The sequence below is a fragment of the Psittacula echo genome (assembly GCF_963264785.1).
Source record: "Psittacula echo genome assembly, chromosome: 21".
Taxonomy (NCBI): Eukaryota; Metazoa; Chordata; class Aves; order Psittaciformes; family Psittacidae; genus Psittacula; species Psittacula echo.
The window spans coordinates 3007432-3021521 of NC_137757.1; positions in this window are offsets into that span (position 1 = coordinate 3007432).

Sequence of the window (14090 nt, forward strand, 5' to 3'; positions counted from 1 at the left end):
TCACAGGGAAGAGCTTATGCCTTATATCTAATATAAATCTACCCTTTTTCAGCTTAATTTGATTCATCTTTTCTTAAGTGGCCCATTGCATTCCTGGCATTGATTTGGGGTCATCTTGGACACATTGAACCTGGATCGATATAAGATGTTATTTCTATGTCTTGCCATTTGTTTGCCCTTCCTGCTCTTTGACACAGACGTATCAATGTGGGATCATCATCCACTATTCCCCCCCACTCCTTTTTCAGTGAAACAGGATGGGATTCCAGCCACTGCTCTCTTCCCAGTGTTGTGACCATTCGGAGTACCTGGAAAAAGGTTTCTGCAGGAAGTCCTTGTCCCTGCTCAATTTTTGTGACCAAATTGTCCCTCTTCCCAAACCTTGCCAACAGTTTGCAGCTCCTTCAACGCAAGAAACAGACTGCTGCTGCTGGGGTCACCCTCCCACTGAGCACAGCACCTTTTGGACCCTTCAGAAGAGAATATCCCTTGAGAATACAGAACATAGGCATTTGATGCTAAATTAAAGAGTACAGAATCAAGAGACCGGAGCAGGGTCCACGAGTGGATGAAGGATGTACGATTTGGGGAAGCTTTTCTTTATGAGCCTGGTAGGAGTCTATCTAAGTACTGCTGCAGCTCGGCTGGTTATCCCTGGGAAATCCATCAGGGATGAGGGTGAAAGCTCAATGCCACTGAGTATTTTGATGTGGGCACTCTGGAAAGCCTAAACCTGGGACTCAGGAGCTGCCTGAGTTGTGAATGGTGAGATTTAGCAAGCCTTGAAAGCTTGGAAAATCCCAAGGGACTGGGGCATAGCAGCGTTGTCTGATGCTTTGAGAAAGGAAGCCATGAATCAAATGATGGGAAGGATATTTGAGTTTCTACAGTTAAGTGTTGGCTGAACAACAGAATTCCAGGCTTTTGTCATGGAAATAGGCCTTGCTGGACAAACTCATGGTTTTTGCTATGGGAGATTGAGGCTGGTGAACGCATCCACACTGGTCCAGACCTTGTCTGAGCAGTTTTAAGCAGGCACCTTGGCAGACTGGATACAAGCCATATGGAAATGGTACCATCAAGGAAATCATGAAGTACTTTAAGCTAGGAATGTTGAATGTTGTCTATCTCTGGCTTTATGACAGAGCTCCCTGCCGACACAGCACCTTGAGATGCAGGAGAGATGCTTTTCCTACTAGAACCAGAAATAAGAAAGAGCTATGGAGTAGCTATATATATATTATAGCCTATAGCTTTAAGATATGGAAGCTTATTAAAGCTTATTAAAGATGTAGACGATGGAATCACTGTCCCTGGAAGCGTTCACACACCGTGTAGACAAGGCTGTCAGTGCCATGGGTTAGTGGTGGCCTTGGCAGTGCTGGGGTAAGGGTTGGACTTGATTACCTTGAAGATCATTTCCAACCCAGCTGATTCTGTGATTCTCTGATTTTATGATAATCATAGCATCTACGGCAATGTTTGCAGGTGACAAAAGGACTGAGCAGGATCGGTTAGTGCCGCAAAACCCATCAGGATCATTAAACAGGCCCTGTCCAGCCGCTGTGTTTGAAAAGGCATCCACAAAACTGCATCTAAGAGCCAGGAAAACACATTCCTAGGATGAGAGACTGTCTCACAAAGCATCATTCAGGGCGGCTTCACAGTCATTCAGTGCATCTGCCTGACATGGGGTTTATAAAAGGGGAATAGCAAGAAGGCAGAAATGACCTAGATCCTTCACACGGCATTGGGAAAGCTATTATAGGAGCACTGCGGCAGCGCTGCTGTCAGCCTCCGATGAGGTCTGCAGGAGCACAAAAGAGGGATGGAAGGAAAGATGCAAAGTTCTTTTGGGTGCCGGAAAACACCCTTGAGTCAAGGTCAAGGAGCTCTTCACGCTCAGCACAGAAAGATCTTCACCAATGCATGTTCCTGCTGTGGGCAATGAGCTGGAAGGGCTGGGGATGGAAACGGGGTGATGGAGAGTGGTACCTGGGGTTGCCGGACTGGGGTGGGGCATTGAGCATCTCCCATGGGCAGTGCTCTGAGACACATCTTTGGGCTCGACCCCTTGGTGCTGGAACAGGGGAATTCTTGCGCTGAAGCAGTGATTGTGTTTAAACATCACACACTGAGCTGCTGGTTTCACCTGCAGAAAGCCCTGCTGTACCTCTCTCCAAATTACTGCAGGCTCTTCCCACCTGGAGATGGAGCACGACGGGCCCTGCTTCCTTCTGTGATGGAGAGTCTCTACAGAGCCCAGGGGGAATCTGCTCCTCAGGCTGGCAGAGACCTGAGGGGTTTCCATCTCACTTGAAGCATGCGGTTTGCCACGTTCACCTGGGGGGGATCATGGTAGATCCCAGCAGATCCAGTCGCCCTGCTGGTCCCTTCCTGCTGGCAGCTGGGTCTTAGAGGAGTGAAATATTTAAGCCTCACTGCAGTCTTTGGGCTCAGTAGAGAATATTTGGGCAAAACTATGACCCCTGACAGATAAAAGCTGCAATAAGGGGTCTCTAATGGTTACTTTTGGCTCTCATTTCCGCAGCTTCTCTGTGGGTAGCAATTGCTGCTCAGCCCATTCATCTCTTCCAAATTAGCTGTAATTATTTGCTGTTTGCATGTGAAGAGCCTCTCCGGGGTTCACAGATCTCAGCGGCTTCTGCTCGCCCTGTGCCCAGCTGCCTGGATGGCCTGGGGGGAGCATCCTGCTCCTGGTGATGGTGGGAAAGCAGGGCCAGCCCTTGGTCCTTGCCATGGGGCTGGCAGTGCTCTGCATCAGTCGTGGTGCTGCCACGGTCCATGTCCCACTGAAATCATCACATCAAGAGCTGACGACCACCCCTAGCCTGCATTTGCCTTTTGCACAGAATCCCAGCCTGGTTTGTGTTGAAGGGACCTTAAAGCTCCTCCAGCTCCAACCCCTGCCACGGGCAGGGACCCCTTCCACTGGAGCAGCTTGCTCCAAGCCCCTGTGTCCAACCTGGCCTTGAACACTGCCAGGGATGGGGCAGCCACAGCTTCTCTGGGCACCCTGGGCCAGCGCCTCAGCACCCTCACAGGAAAGAGCTTCTGCCTAAGAGCTCATCTCAGTCTCCCCTCTGGCAGGTTCAAGCCATTCCCTTTCCCTATCACTACCTGCCCTTTTCTCGCCACCCCTTGGCTGCGTGCTCGGCTCAAGCCAGTTGGAAAATCCATGTTGGTGCATTAATTGGCGGGAGCTGCTCATTCCCATTACTGAAGCTCTGCTGGGCGCTGCGGGGACGCTGCGGGCCACGGGGAGCTCCTGGGGTCAGACTTGTAAGAGCGTTTCCCAGGGCACCACTTTGTTTTCCTACACATGTATCACTTGCCTATTTACTGCCCATCTACACATACACAGAGATTGCATTAGAGAAAGGAGGAGGTGTTCCTCTGCAGTCCTGCTGGTAAATGGCTTACAGGGCTATTTCAGGACACGAACTTGGAAACCAGGCTGTTCACTATGGAAATGGGGCTGTATTTGCTTGCAGAAGTACTTTTCCTGCGTAATGTCTTAGCTCTCCCCCGAACGCTGCTTTCAAGCCCTGCCAGCTTGCTTAGGAGTCTTGCAGGAGACGTTTCCTCATTTTCCAGGGCTTATGCATCAGGGCAGGTTTGCATCAGTGGATCCCAGCCTGCCCACCAAGGGCTGTGCTGGGCCTGGGTGCTGAATGGCTGGTTCTTCCCGTCACTTCCACTCCAGCTGCAGGTTTTCAGTCCCCCTGTGCTTGTCTTCAGCTTGAGCATCCCTGGGGTCAACACAGGGGGCTTGGGGCAAAGCGCTGCAGTGCATGAACCTCCCTTGGGAAAACCAGGGCAGCAGAGAGAGGAGCCTTCTGCAAGGTGAGGGAGGTCTTTGCTCCTTGGAGCTGGCCTGAAATGAAGCACTGTTGCAGCAGGGGGCATTTTTCAACCCAAGCAGAGATAAAGACAATTTTGAAGCCCTGTTAAAAGCAACAGGTCTCTGCATCCCCATCTGTATCCTCCATCCGAGAGGATGCTCTAACACACCCAGCTGGGACTCCGCGCTGAACCCCGGTCCAACCCTGACTCAGCACAGCCAGATTTCAAACTTAACCCCAGCAGGTTGATTCCTTTCCTGCCTCTTACAGTTCCACTGCCCAAGTTCCTGCTGTGCTGTAGAGCTGGTGGCACAGGCACCAGGAAGGAGCAGGCTGGAGCTGTGGGGGATGCTACAAGGGAACCAATGCTGAGCTTCCTGGTACCTCGCCTGGGCTTGGGCTGCTCCTTTGCTTTGGGGGCCAGGCACATCTGTTAGGTAATGGAAAGGCTCCCTCGCGGCTCTGAGTCACTGCTGGAGCACGTCAGTGCGAGGCTCCAGCTCCCTGATGTTAACCAGAGCTGGGCGGGTTTGCAGAGAGCTCAGGACACTCCTGACGTCGGGCGCAGATTCCTGGAGTCCCTCTGGAACCTGGAGCTGCTTCTGCACCGCGTGTGCCTGGGCAGAGCCATGGACACGGCTGGTGGGGAAGGGCTGAGGGACCTGGGGGGTTCAGGCTGGAGAAGAGAAGGCTCAGGGGGGACCTGATGGCTCCCTACAACTGCCTGAGAGGAGGATGGAGCCAGGAGGGGCTGGGCTCTGCTCCCAAGGAACAAGGGGTGGGACAAGAGGAACCGGCCTCAAGCTGCACCAGGGCAGGTTTAGATGGAGCTGAGGAACAATTCCTGCCCCAGAGGGTGCTCAGGCATTGGGACAGGCTGCCCAGGGCAGCTCTCCCCATATCCGAGTAACCTGGACCAGTGTGATCCTCTCTGCTGTGCTTCTGCCCTCCAAGGGCATCCATCCCCGAACGGAAGGGATGAGGCTGGAGCTGTGTGAGCCCAAGCTGAGCTCTTCCTGCCCTGTTGGGCCTTAGCACAGGATGGCAGCAGCAACCTGCTGGAGGGGGAAAAGCTGCGGGTTGCTGCAGAAGAGAAATACAGCCCCTAATAACAACAAACATCCACCTACTGCCCCTTTGTAGGAGGCAATAAATCCTGCCAGACCTTCTCCAGGAGGCTCCTGCATGGGGTAAGGGTGAGGCGAGCTCCGGCACTCCCAAGGTGAAACATCTGCAAATGACACACGTTGGTCGTGGCATGAATTAACAGCAACTGTTGGAGAGTGTGGTTCCTGCGAGAGGAGGGAGTGCTCTGTCTTCCCCCCGGCACAGGCATTTTTACAGGCAGCTGAAAGCACAAGAAGCACGGGCAGGGATTCAGGCTCTTGGAGGTAGAAAGGGACCCAGCTTCCAAGAGCTGCTCAGAAACACAAATAGCTTGCAATGTGTGCTCTTTTGAAACCAGGCAGGGGAAGGACTCGCCATCGAGCCAGCTTTGTCCTTACTGCACAGCGCTGCCTCTTTCCGTGCTTCTGTGGCACATTATGGAGCCAGGCTGAGAGAGCTGGGCTGGGGCAGCCTGGAGAAGAGAAGGTTCCTTAAGGGGAGACCTGAGAGCAGCTCCAGTACCTAAAGGGGCTGCAGGAAACCTGGAGAGGGGCTTGGGACAAGGGCCTGTAGGGACAGGACAAGGGGAATGGCTTTAACCTGCCAGAGGGGAGACTGAGATGAGCTCTTAGGCAGAAGCTCTTCCCTGTGAGGGTGCTGAGGCGCTGGCACAGGGTGCCCAGAGAAGCTGTGGCTGCCCCATCCCTGGCAGTGTTCAAGGCCAGGTTGGACACAGGGGCTTGGAGCAAGCTGCTGTAGTGGAAGGGGTCCCTGCCCATGGCAGGGGTTGGAGCTGGGTGAGCTTTAAGGTCCCTTCAACCCAAACCATTGTATGATTCCAACATCTGCTTGTCTGGTCCTAAGGTGTGAGGAGCCTTCACCTCCCAGTCCCGCTGCAGTGCCCAGGCTGAGCAGCATCGTCCCTCAAGCAGAGGGGACAGGGCTGGAAAACAGACACTGCAGGGAACTGAGCTGAGCAGGGCCCAACGCTCCGCAGTGCTCCCAGCTCTCCTGCCTGATGCCCTGGGATGCTCTGTTCCCTGGATGGTGGTTTCCTGACTAAGCTGGGGATGTGGATGGGGCAGCTGGGTTGTGCGGTAACTGGAGCCGGAAGTTATGAGCCCCGGTCCTGCAACCTCCTTTGAGGTCACTGAAAGCCTCCCTTGCACAGGAGCAGCAGAACTGGGGCTGCTTTGAGCCTGGGTTAGGAGGTGATGTGCTGGGAGGAGGTCAGCAATGATGCCGTCAGCATCAGACACACTGGCCCAAGCCCCATCTTCATCCACAGGGATTGCTCAGGGGCAGCACTGCACTGAGCCAGCCAGCACCTCTGCTCCCAGAGGAGCACACTCCTATTCCAGGTTAATCATACGTGGGAAGCTTGCAGGATCTGAGCTAAAGCTGTTACCATCCTGATGCTCATTAGAAAGCCTTCAGGAGTTTCAGCAACTGCTGCAGCCAATGCCAGAGACCCCTTACAGCCGTTTGTTAAGATGCTCGTAATTGTCCGAAACATCCAGCTGAGATTCCCATGTGCTGCCTGTGCCAGAGGATGAGCTGTCTTGGAAAAACCACAGGAAAATCACCACGATGCGTTGGAGGATATGAGGAGACAGAGATGCTTTCCCCATTGTTTATAAACAACTTCTTGAGCCTTCAGAAATGTTCAGCTCTGCAGCTGGAAGAGTCCATGGGGAGATGCTGGAGTTCAGCATCCATGCGGCCCTCACTGAGGCTGTGCTGATGGGGGCTTGACAGACCCAGCAGCTCCAGCATGAAGCCCTGATACTTAAGCCCATGGTTTGGACGGGTCATCGAGCTTCGAGATGGGAAATCAAGGGAGTTGTGGCATTAAGCACCAGGATGGGCAGGTGGCACGGGTGACCTGTGCCCAGGGAGGGTGCAGGAAGGTGCAGGCAGGGCCACTGGTGCAGCAGCTCGGCAGAGCCTCAGGAGATGGTGTATGGCCATGATCCCAGGAGATGACACCAGCCCTTTGGTACAGAGCTGGAACAGCCCGGCTGAAGACGTGGTTCAAGGATAACTTCTCAATTGCAGCTTGGAGAACTGTGATTCGCTGATGGGAAAAGGAGGCAGCGTTTGGGGCTCTCCAGCCCCTGCCAAGCTTGCTGAGACTCCTGGCAGTGACCTGTAGGATGCTCTCCCTGCCTCCCACCCCACTGGCACTGGGAGCTGGGGCTCCTCTGGTGCCCAGCGCTTGCCAGGCTGGCAGATGGGCACTGGTGGCTTCCAGGCTCGCTGAGTCCTCAGCAGCTTGCCACGCAGTTTGCTGCAGAGAGGGGGGTTGCCAAACTGCTCTGCAGCTTGCCAGATGGACCACCAGGCTGGCAGGGATGGTCTGCTCCTTGCTGCCCGCTTGGCGAGCTGTCAGCATCCCCCGGCTGGCCTGTTCCCTGGGGCACCTTGGCATCCTGGAAGGATGCTCAGCAGCTGGGACCACCAGGACTTCCAGGTGCCTGCCTGGCCCGTGCCATGGAGCAAGGAAACTGAGTTCAGGGAGCCCAGAAACTAAACCCCATCTCTGGCACTGCAGCACTTTGGGGGGCTTCCTCTGCTGCAGGGTACCACTGAGGCAGGGATGCTGCTATCCCCACTCGCTGGCGCCCCTGGTCCCCTGTCAGAGCCCTCCAGGCTGGGACACAGCTCAGGTCCCCCTCATGAGGTGCTGGGCTCTGCCCTGATGTGCTGACGTGCATTAGGGAGCTGCGTGCTGCTGGGCCTGGGGTTCCTGCCTCCTCCACAGCTCCTTCATCCCTGCGGTGCTGGACTGAGGTTATTCCATCTCCGTGCTCACCCTCTGATCTCCTCTGCCTTTCGTTAGTCCAGGCTCCCACAATGCAGCCAAAAGAGCCTCGGGTCTGCTGCAGGAGATTAATGGGTCTCTTCATGCACCCCTCGCCCCTGAATGCTCAGGGGCCGTAAGTCTGCCAGGCAATTCCATCCAGGAACATAAGCAAGTTATTGAAAAGCCTTGCTGGCAGAAACACCAGGATCTCATTTCAGTGTGAGAGTGGAAATATTATTCTCCAGTGCGAGGGCAGAAGTGATGAAAGAACAAGAGGCTTTTTGAGAGGAGTCAGGAACACCAAGTTATAGCGGGACAAAAGCTGAGCAGTGATTTCCCAAACCCCAAACATCCTGAAGAAAGGCTTTGGTTGTGCTTAAACCACTGTCAGCAGCTTCCCTCTGCTTTGTGGTGGCAGTTCTGGTCCTGGGAGGCTGCAGAGGAGGTTGGATGAGGTTGGAGCAGGAGCTGGTGGATGGTTGGATGTTTGCTGGGGCTGGGGGATGCCATGGGTGGGAGATGCTGGGGCTGTGCATGGTCTTGTGCAGTCACTGTGAGCATGGCCGTGCCTGCTGTAGGACCAGGAAGGAGAACTGTGCTCGGGCACTGCACTGGAGAGCAGAAGGAGAAGGCTGCACCATGCCGCAGGTCTCCTGGTGTAGGGTCAGAGCAGCCAAAGCAGCTTTGCAAAGGGGACGGGTAGGGCCTAGCGAGTGCACCAGACCCTCAGGGATCAGACTTGGCACAGCCCCACACACATCTCAGGGCTCAGTTGTCCTCCTAGGGGTGACCCATGTCCTCTTCTGTGCCAGTGTGACGATGCAGTGTGACGGTGCAGTGTGACGGTGCAATGTGACGGTGCAGTGTGACGATGCAGTGTGACGATGCAGTGTGACGGTGCAGTGTGACGGTGCAGTGTGACGGTGCAGTGTGACGATGCAATGTGACGGTGCAGTGTGACAGTGCAATGTGACGGTGCAGTGTGACGGTGCAGTGTGACGATGCAGTGTGACGGTGCAATGTGACGGTGCAGTGTGACGGTGCAATGTGACGGTGCAGTGTGATGGTGCAATGTGACGGTGCAGTGTGACGGTGCAGTGTGACGATGCAGTGTGACGGTGCAATGTGACGGTGCAGTGTGACGGTGCAGTGTGACGATGCAGTGTGACGGTGCAATGTGACGGTGCAGTGTGACGGTGCAGTGTGACAATGCAGTGTGACGGTGCAATGTGACGGTGCAGTGTGACGATGCAGTGTGACGGTGCAGTGTGACGGTGCAATGTGACGGTGCAGTGTGACGGTGCAGTGTGACAGTGCAATGTGACGATGCAGTGTGACGGTGGAGTGTGACGATGCACTGTGACGGTACAATGTGATGGTGCAGTGTGACGGTGCAGTGTGACGGTGCAGTGTGACGATGCAGTGTGACGGTGGAGTGTGACGATGCACTGTGATGGTACAATGTGATGGTGCAGTGTGACGGTGCAGTGTGACCAGTATCCCCTGGTGCAGGGATGTGGGAATCCATCCTGCCCTAGACAGGGTGCCCAGCCCAGCCCTCGCCTCGCAGTGGGAGCAGGAGCTGCTGCTGGTCCCTTCAGAAGGCCAGGGCAGGGGAAGGGGTTGTCAGGGCAGTGCTGGGGCCGAGCCTCTGCTGCTCTTCCTTCCCACATGAGCCCCTTGGCTCAGCGCTGGTGCGGTGCTGCTCTCCTCACGGTGCAGGGTCTGCAGCACTCCCTGACCCTATCCAGCCCTTCCAGGCTCACTGATGCTCTCAGATGCTCACAGCCCCCAGTAGAGCAGCAGCCTTCAAACCCCAGCACTTAGGAGAGCTGGGAGCATCACGCTGGGGGATGTAGAACGATGTTGGTCTCCCTGAGCTGGGCTTTGGTTGCTGGTGAGCCGCTGCCTTTCATGTGCTGCGAGAGGCAGCGCTGATGGCTGGAGGAGCAGCTCTTGACAGAGCATCTCTGCCCGCCTGCGTTGTGCTGAGAGCTGTAATCCCAGGCAGGGAGCTGCAGGGGGAGAGACGCGCACACGAACACGCAGCATGGCACAGGCGTGCGCTTGGTCGCACACACACATAGGGATGCTCCGAGCAGGGCTTGGAGCAGAGCATCTCCAGAGGCTCCTTCCAGCCGTGAATGGTTTTATCCAGGAAATGCATGGGGATGGCACATGCAGCTCTCCTTGCAGTGTCACTGCAGGGAGAGGTACTGGGATGAGCTGACCTCCTGCACAGGTCGTGTCTCTGCAGCAGGACCTGGCGTGGAGCTGTAAGGCAGGACTAGGCCAGGCACCCTCACCTGTGTGAGGGCTATGAGCTGGGGGTGAGATGGGAGGGAGGCGGTCAGCAATGCTTCACCTTCCTGCCTGGTGTGTGGGACATCCGCACTGAGATGGTGTAGGAGAGGCTGGTGATGGCTTGTCCTGTCCATGCTCCAGTGCAGAGTGAGGAGGAGGAGTCCTGAAGGCCAGGGCTTCTCCCCAAAATGAAGAAGTGAGCTTTGATCTCCCCCTATGCAGTGCAGAGCAGGGGACTGGGGGTTGTGCTCCAGAGGGTTTGTGAGGAAAAGGCCCACCCTGCACTGTTGGAGGTGTTGAGATGGGGGTCACGGTGGGGTGGGTGGGAGGGACCCCTGCCCTCGCTCCCCCTCAATGCGCCTTCCTCACACATCCAGCCGGGATATGGGGACCCGGTGGAAGCTTCCCCGCAATCCCTCTCCCCCCGCCCGGGGCTCGGGCAGCCGGAGGCATCCCCGGCTCGGCGCCGAGGAGCGGAACATCCCGTTTCCGTGGCAACCGGGTGTCTCCCGGCAGCGGGAGCGCCCCGTTCCCGCCAGAGGGCGATGGGCGATCGTGGATGCGGTGGGCTCCAGCCCGCAGCCCGCGATGGGGAAGGAGCTCCAGGGATGGATGCGGCTCCCCACGGGGATGGGTGCGCTCCCCGCTCACCCCCAGCGCCCCGGGGCCGCCGTGCTGTGATTCTGGGGGGGGTCACCTCAGGATCCTCTGCTTGGCACCTCCAGGGCTGAGCCTCCTCTCCCATCCACTGCACCCTTTGCTCATTTAATCTCCCTTTCACTTCTCCTGAAGGGAGGTCCATGCCTCTCCGAGCCCCACTGCTTCCCATGGACCTTCCCCGAAACCTCCCTTTAAGATGCTCCAACAGTTACTTAAGTGAAATTGATGCAGATCTGAGTCTGGATGGTCCCTCTATTGGCTCGCATGGGAGCAGCTCAGGTCATTCCAAGGGATACTGGAGGGGCTGATCCTTCTCATGGTGGGGCAAGACCCCTTCTCATCTCCCTTAATGCATCTCCAGCTCCATCCTGCCTTGGCACCAAAGCTGTTTGAGCTGGTGCCAAAAGCACATCCCCACCATCAGTAACATGCTAAGACAAGCCTCTATTTGCATATTTTATAGCATTAAACATGCACTGCAGCCCACACCACAGGGGCTCTGTGCCCCCTCCACAGCCACTTGCTTGTTAGGGACCCCAACTGGCTCTGCCCCTGAGTGAAGGAAAACACCAGCAGGTCCCCCATGCTGGGTGCTACAATGATGACTGGTGAATGCTCCTGCTCCCATAGAAAGGCCTGTTTTGCTCTGGGATGGCCAGGAGCTTTCCCTGTGCCTTTATATGATGCTGTGCTCAAGCTTCCTGCCTCCTCACCTGCTTTGCCAGCCCTGGTTGCTTCCAGTCCCATCATCTCCCAGTGCCTCACTGGGATGGCTGCATGTCTGGGGGTATGGAGTGAAGCTGGGGGATCTCTGCAGTACCTTATGACCCATGGCAGAGGGTGCCTACATGGACATCCCCTACCTGCACGGGGGGAAATGAGGAGACAGGCGTTCTAACCCGATCCTGGGGAATGTGCCAGAGTCAAAGGGAAAGTGTGTGCGGATTTCAGTGCTCGTTTGGATGCAGCTCAGTGCCACAGCATTCCCAGGCTGAGGAGGAGTTTTCCCCGCTCCCTTGCGTGGCTCCGTAGCCTCAGGCGCACAAGCACAAGCAGAAACATCTGTCCTTCTTTCATGCAATCAGTTTCAATCACTAATAATTATCTCTCCTCTTCCCTCGCCCTCCTCTGCTGGCTGCTGGCCTGGTGCGGTGCCACTACCGGAGACCAGGTACCAGCCTGCTCCGTGCCAGGGCTGCCCAGCACGGGGAGCCTGAGCCCTGCTCCTCTTTACTGGCTCAGCTTCGCTTGCCAGACCCTGCAGCCCCGAGGACCCTGTTGAAACCCCCAGCTCTCGGAAGCAGGTGATGGGAGGATCTCAGCTCTCCTTGCTGGATACAGGCAGTTTCCTTCTTCTTTGATGGGGAAGAAAACTGTGAGTACACACAAAGCGAAGGCACCATGTTTCTTACCCTTTTCCAAAGAGATTTCAGGCAGCCTCCTGTGTTTTGGAGGCCTGACCATGGCAGTGCATCCCTTGGAGCCATCATACATCTTCTCCCTCTGCAGCAGGCTGGAAACTGAGGATGGATTCTTAACACTGCAAGAAAGCACAACCCCAGAACATGGCTCTGGTGGCAGCAGGGTTTGGGGTGAGTGCTCTGCTCCTGCTTCTGGGATGCTCTGCAACCTCCACCTGGGCAGCAGAGCAAGAGCAGGGTGCTGGGAGCTGATGGAGGAGCAGTGGGCTCCAAAGCCTGCCTGATGGGTTCCAGCCCCGTGGGGCTGCATTGTGTGCCTGGCAGAGCAATGGGGTGGGTTTTGTGTAGCTGGCAAAGCAGGGTGTGAGCTTAGAGCTGGGTTTACACTCAGCTCATTGGGTTAGGGCTGGGCTTGTTTAAACACTGGCAAGTGGTGGGCTCCTGGCTCTGAATACCTGTGAAGATGAGATGTATGTAGATAAGATGTATGTATTTACACATCTGTTATTAACCTAAAAATACAACCAAGAGGCAGATCATCTGGCTTGGTTTCTCATGGAAATTTAGGGCTCTGGGTCCTAAAGAGAATAGAAAAGGGCTGGTGAACCCTGCTGGTCTCTGGAACTGGTCCATGCCCAGCATGTTGGTGCCAAGGAACCACAGGATGCCCCTGTGAAACGGGCATGGTGGAAGGAAACCCTGAGGATGCCCAGTCCGGGTTGAACACACAGCGTTTATCACAGCTCAGCTCTTCCCCCAGAGCAGTGGGTACCACACAGGTCTCCCACAGCAGCCGCCAGTCCTCAGCACCCCTCTTTTGCAAAGGATCTCAGTGTCCATCTGAGCTCCTGGCTTCCCGTAGAGGAGGGGGAGGTCGCTGATGTCCAGATCTCCTGGACCACGTAGTTTGACCTCCCATCACCTGAGTGATCTCAAGATGTTCTGACCGCCCCGCTCCCCCAGGGCTCCTCATGATGGCATATGGTGAGTATTCCCCTCTGCTTTTTGATCTGATGGGAGTGAGGAATGGGTTCACCCCCAGCCCATGAGTGACTGCTGGCCCTGCTGCCGCCTTGGTGGCCAGTGAGCCTTGCTGTAGCAGCTCTGGGTATGTCCCTAACCAGGGCCACTGTGGTAACCTTCAGGTGATGTAACCTTCAGGGCACAGTAGTCTTAAGGAGAAGAATGGACAGGAGCTATTTAACCCATCAGAGCAAGGCCTGCTCCCAAACTTACCCATCTATTGAGAGCCCTCATGAAATGCAGCCTCACCTGCTTGGAGCCAAGGCGAGCAGAGCTAGGGCTCATTGCCACCATCAGCACCCTAGAGCAGGGGTGCAATCAGAGCCAGCCACACAGCCAAGGACCATCCCTGACGGTGGTGCCTTGCTTTACCTTAGACACCCTCCTGGCCTCTCAGAGCCTGCTTTACCTGGAGGTGATGGTGTCCCTTGGCTGGACTGAAATATCCCTGCCTTGAGGAGACCACGATGCGATGGATCCCGTCCCAACGCACACGCCGAGCGCGTCCAGATGGAGAATTAGCGCAGAACATCAGATGCTCCTCACGTCTTTCCAGAGAAACCTTTGAGTCATTTGCTCCAAGGCTGTGTGGGTGTGTGGGTATTTGTGCTCATGCACGTGGGCTCGCACCTGGCTACTTGCGCAGGCACGTTCATCCCCTGCCCGTGCCTGCACCCCATGGGCATGCTTGGGCCCTACGCTGCCTTCTTGGGCTCCTGATGCCTGTCTTAGCAGACACCCTGTGTGGGCACTGGGCTTCCTCATAGACCGCAGCAGATGAGGTGAGGCTCCCAGCAGGGCCACCATGGCTCTGTGATGCTCGGAGTGCTGCATATGCTGGCTGAGCAGAGCAAGCTGGCAGAGACCAGATAACGTGCCATGGGGAGCAGAGCCGCTCGGATC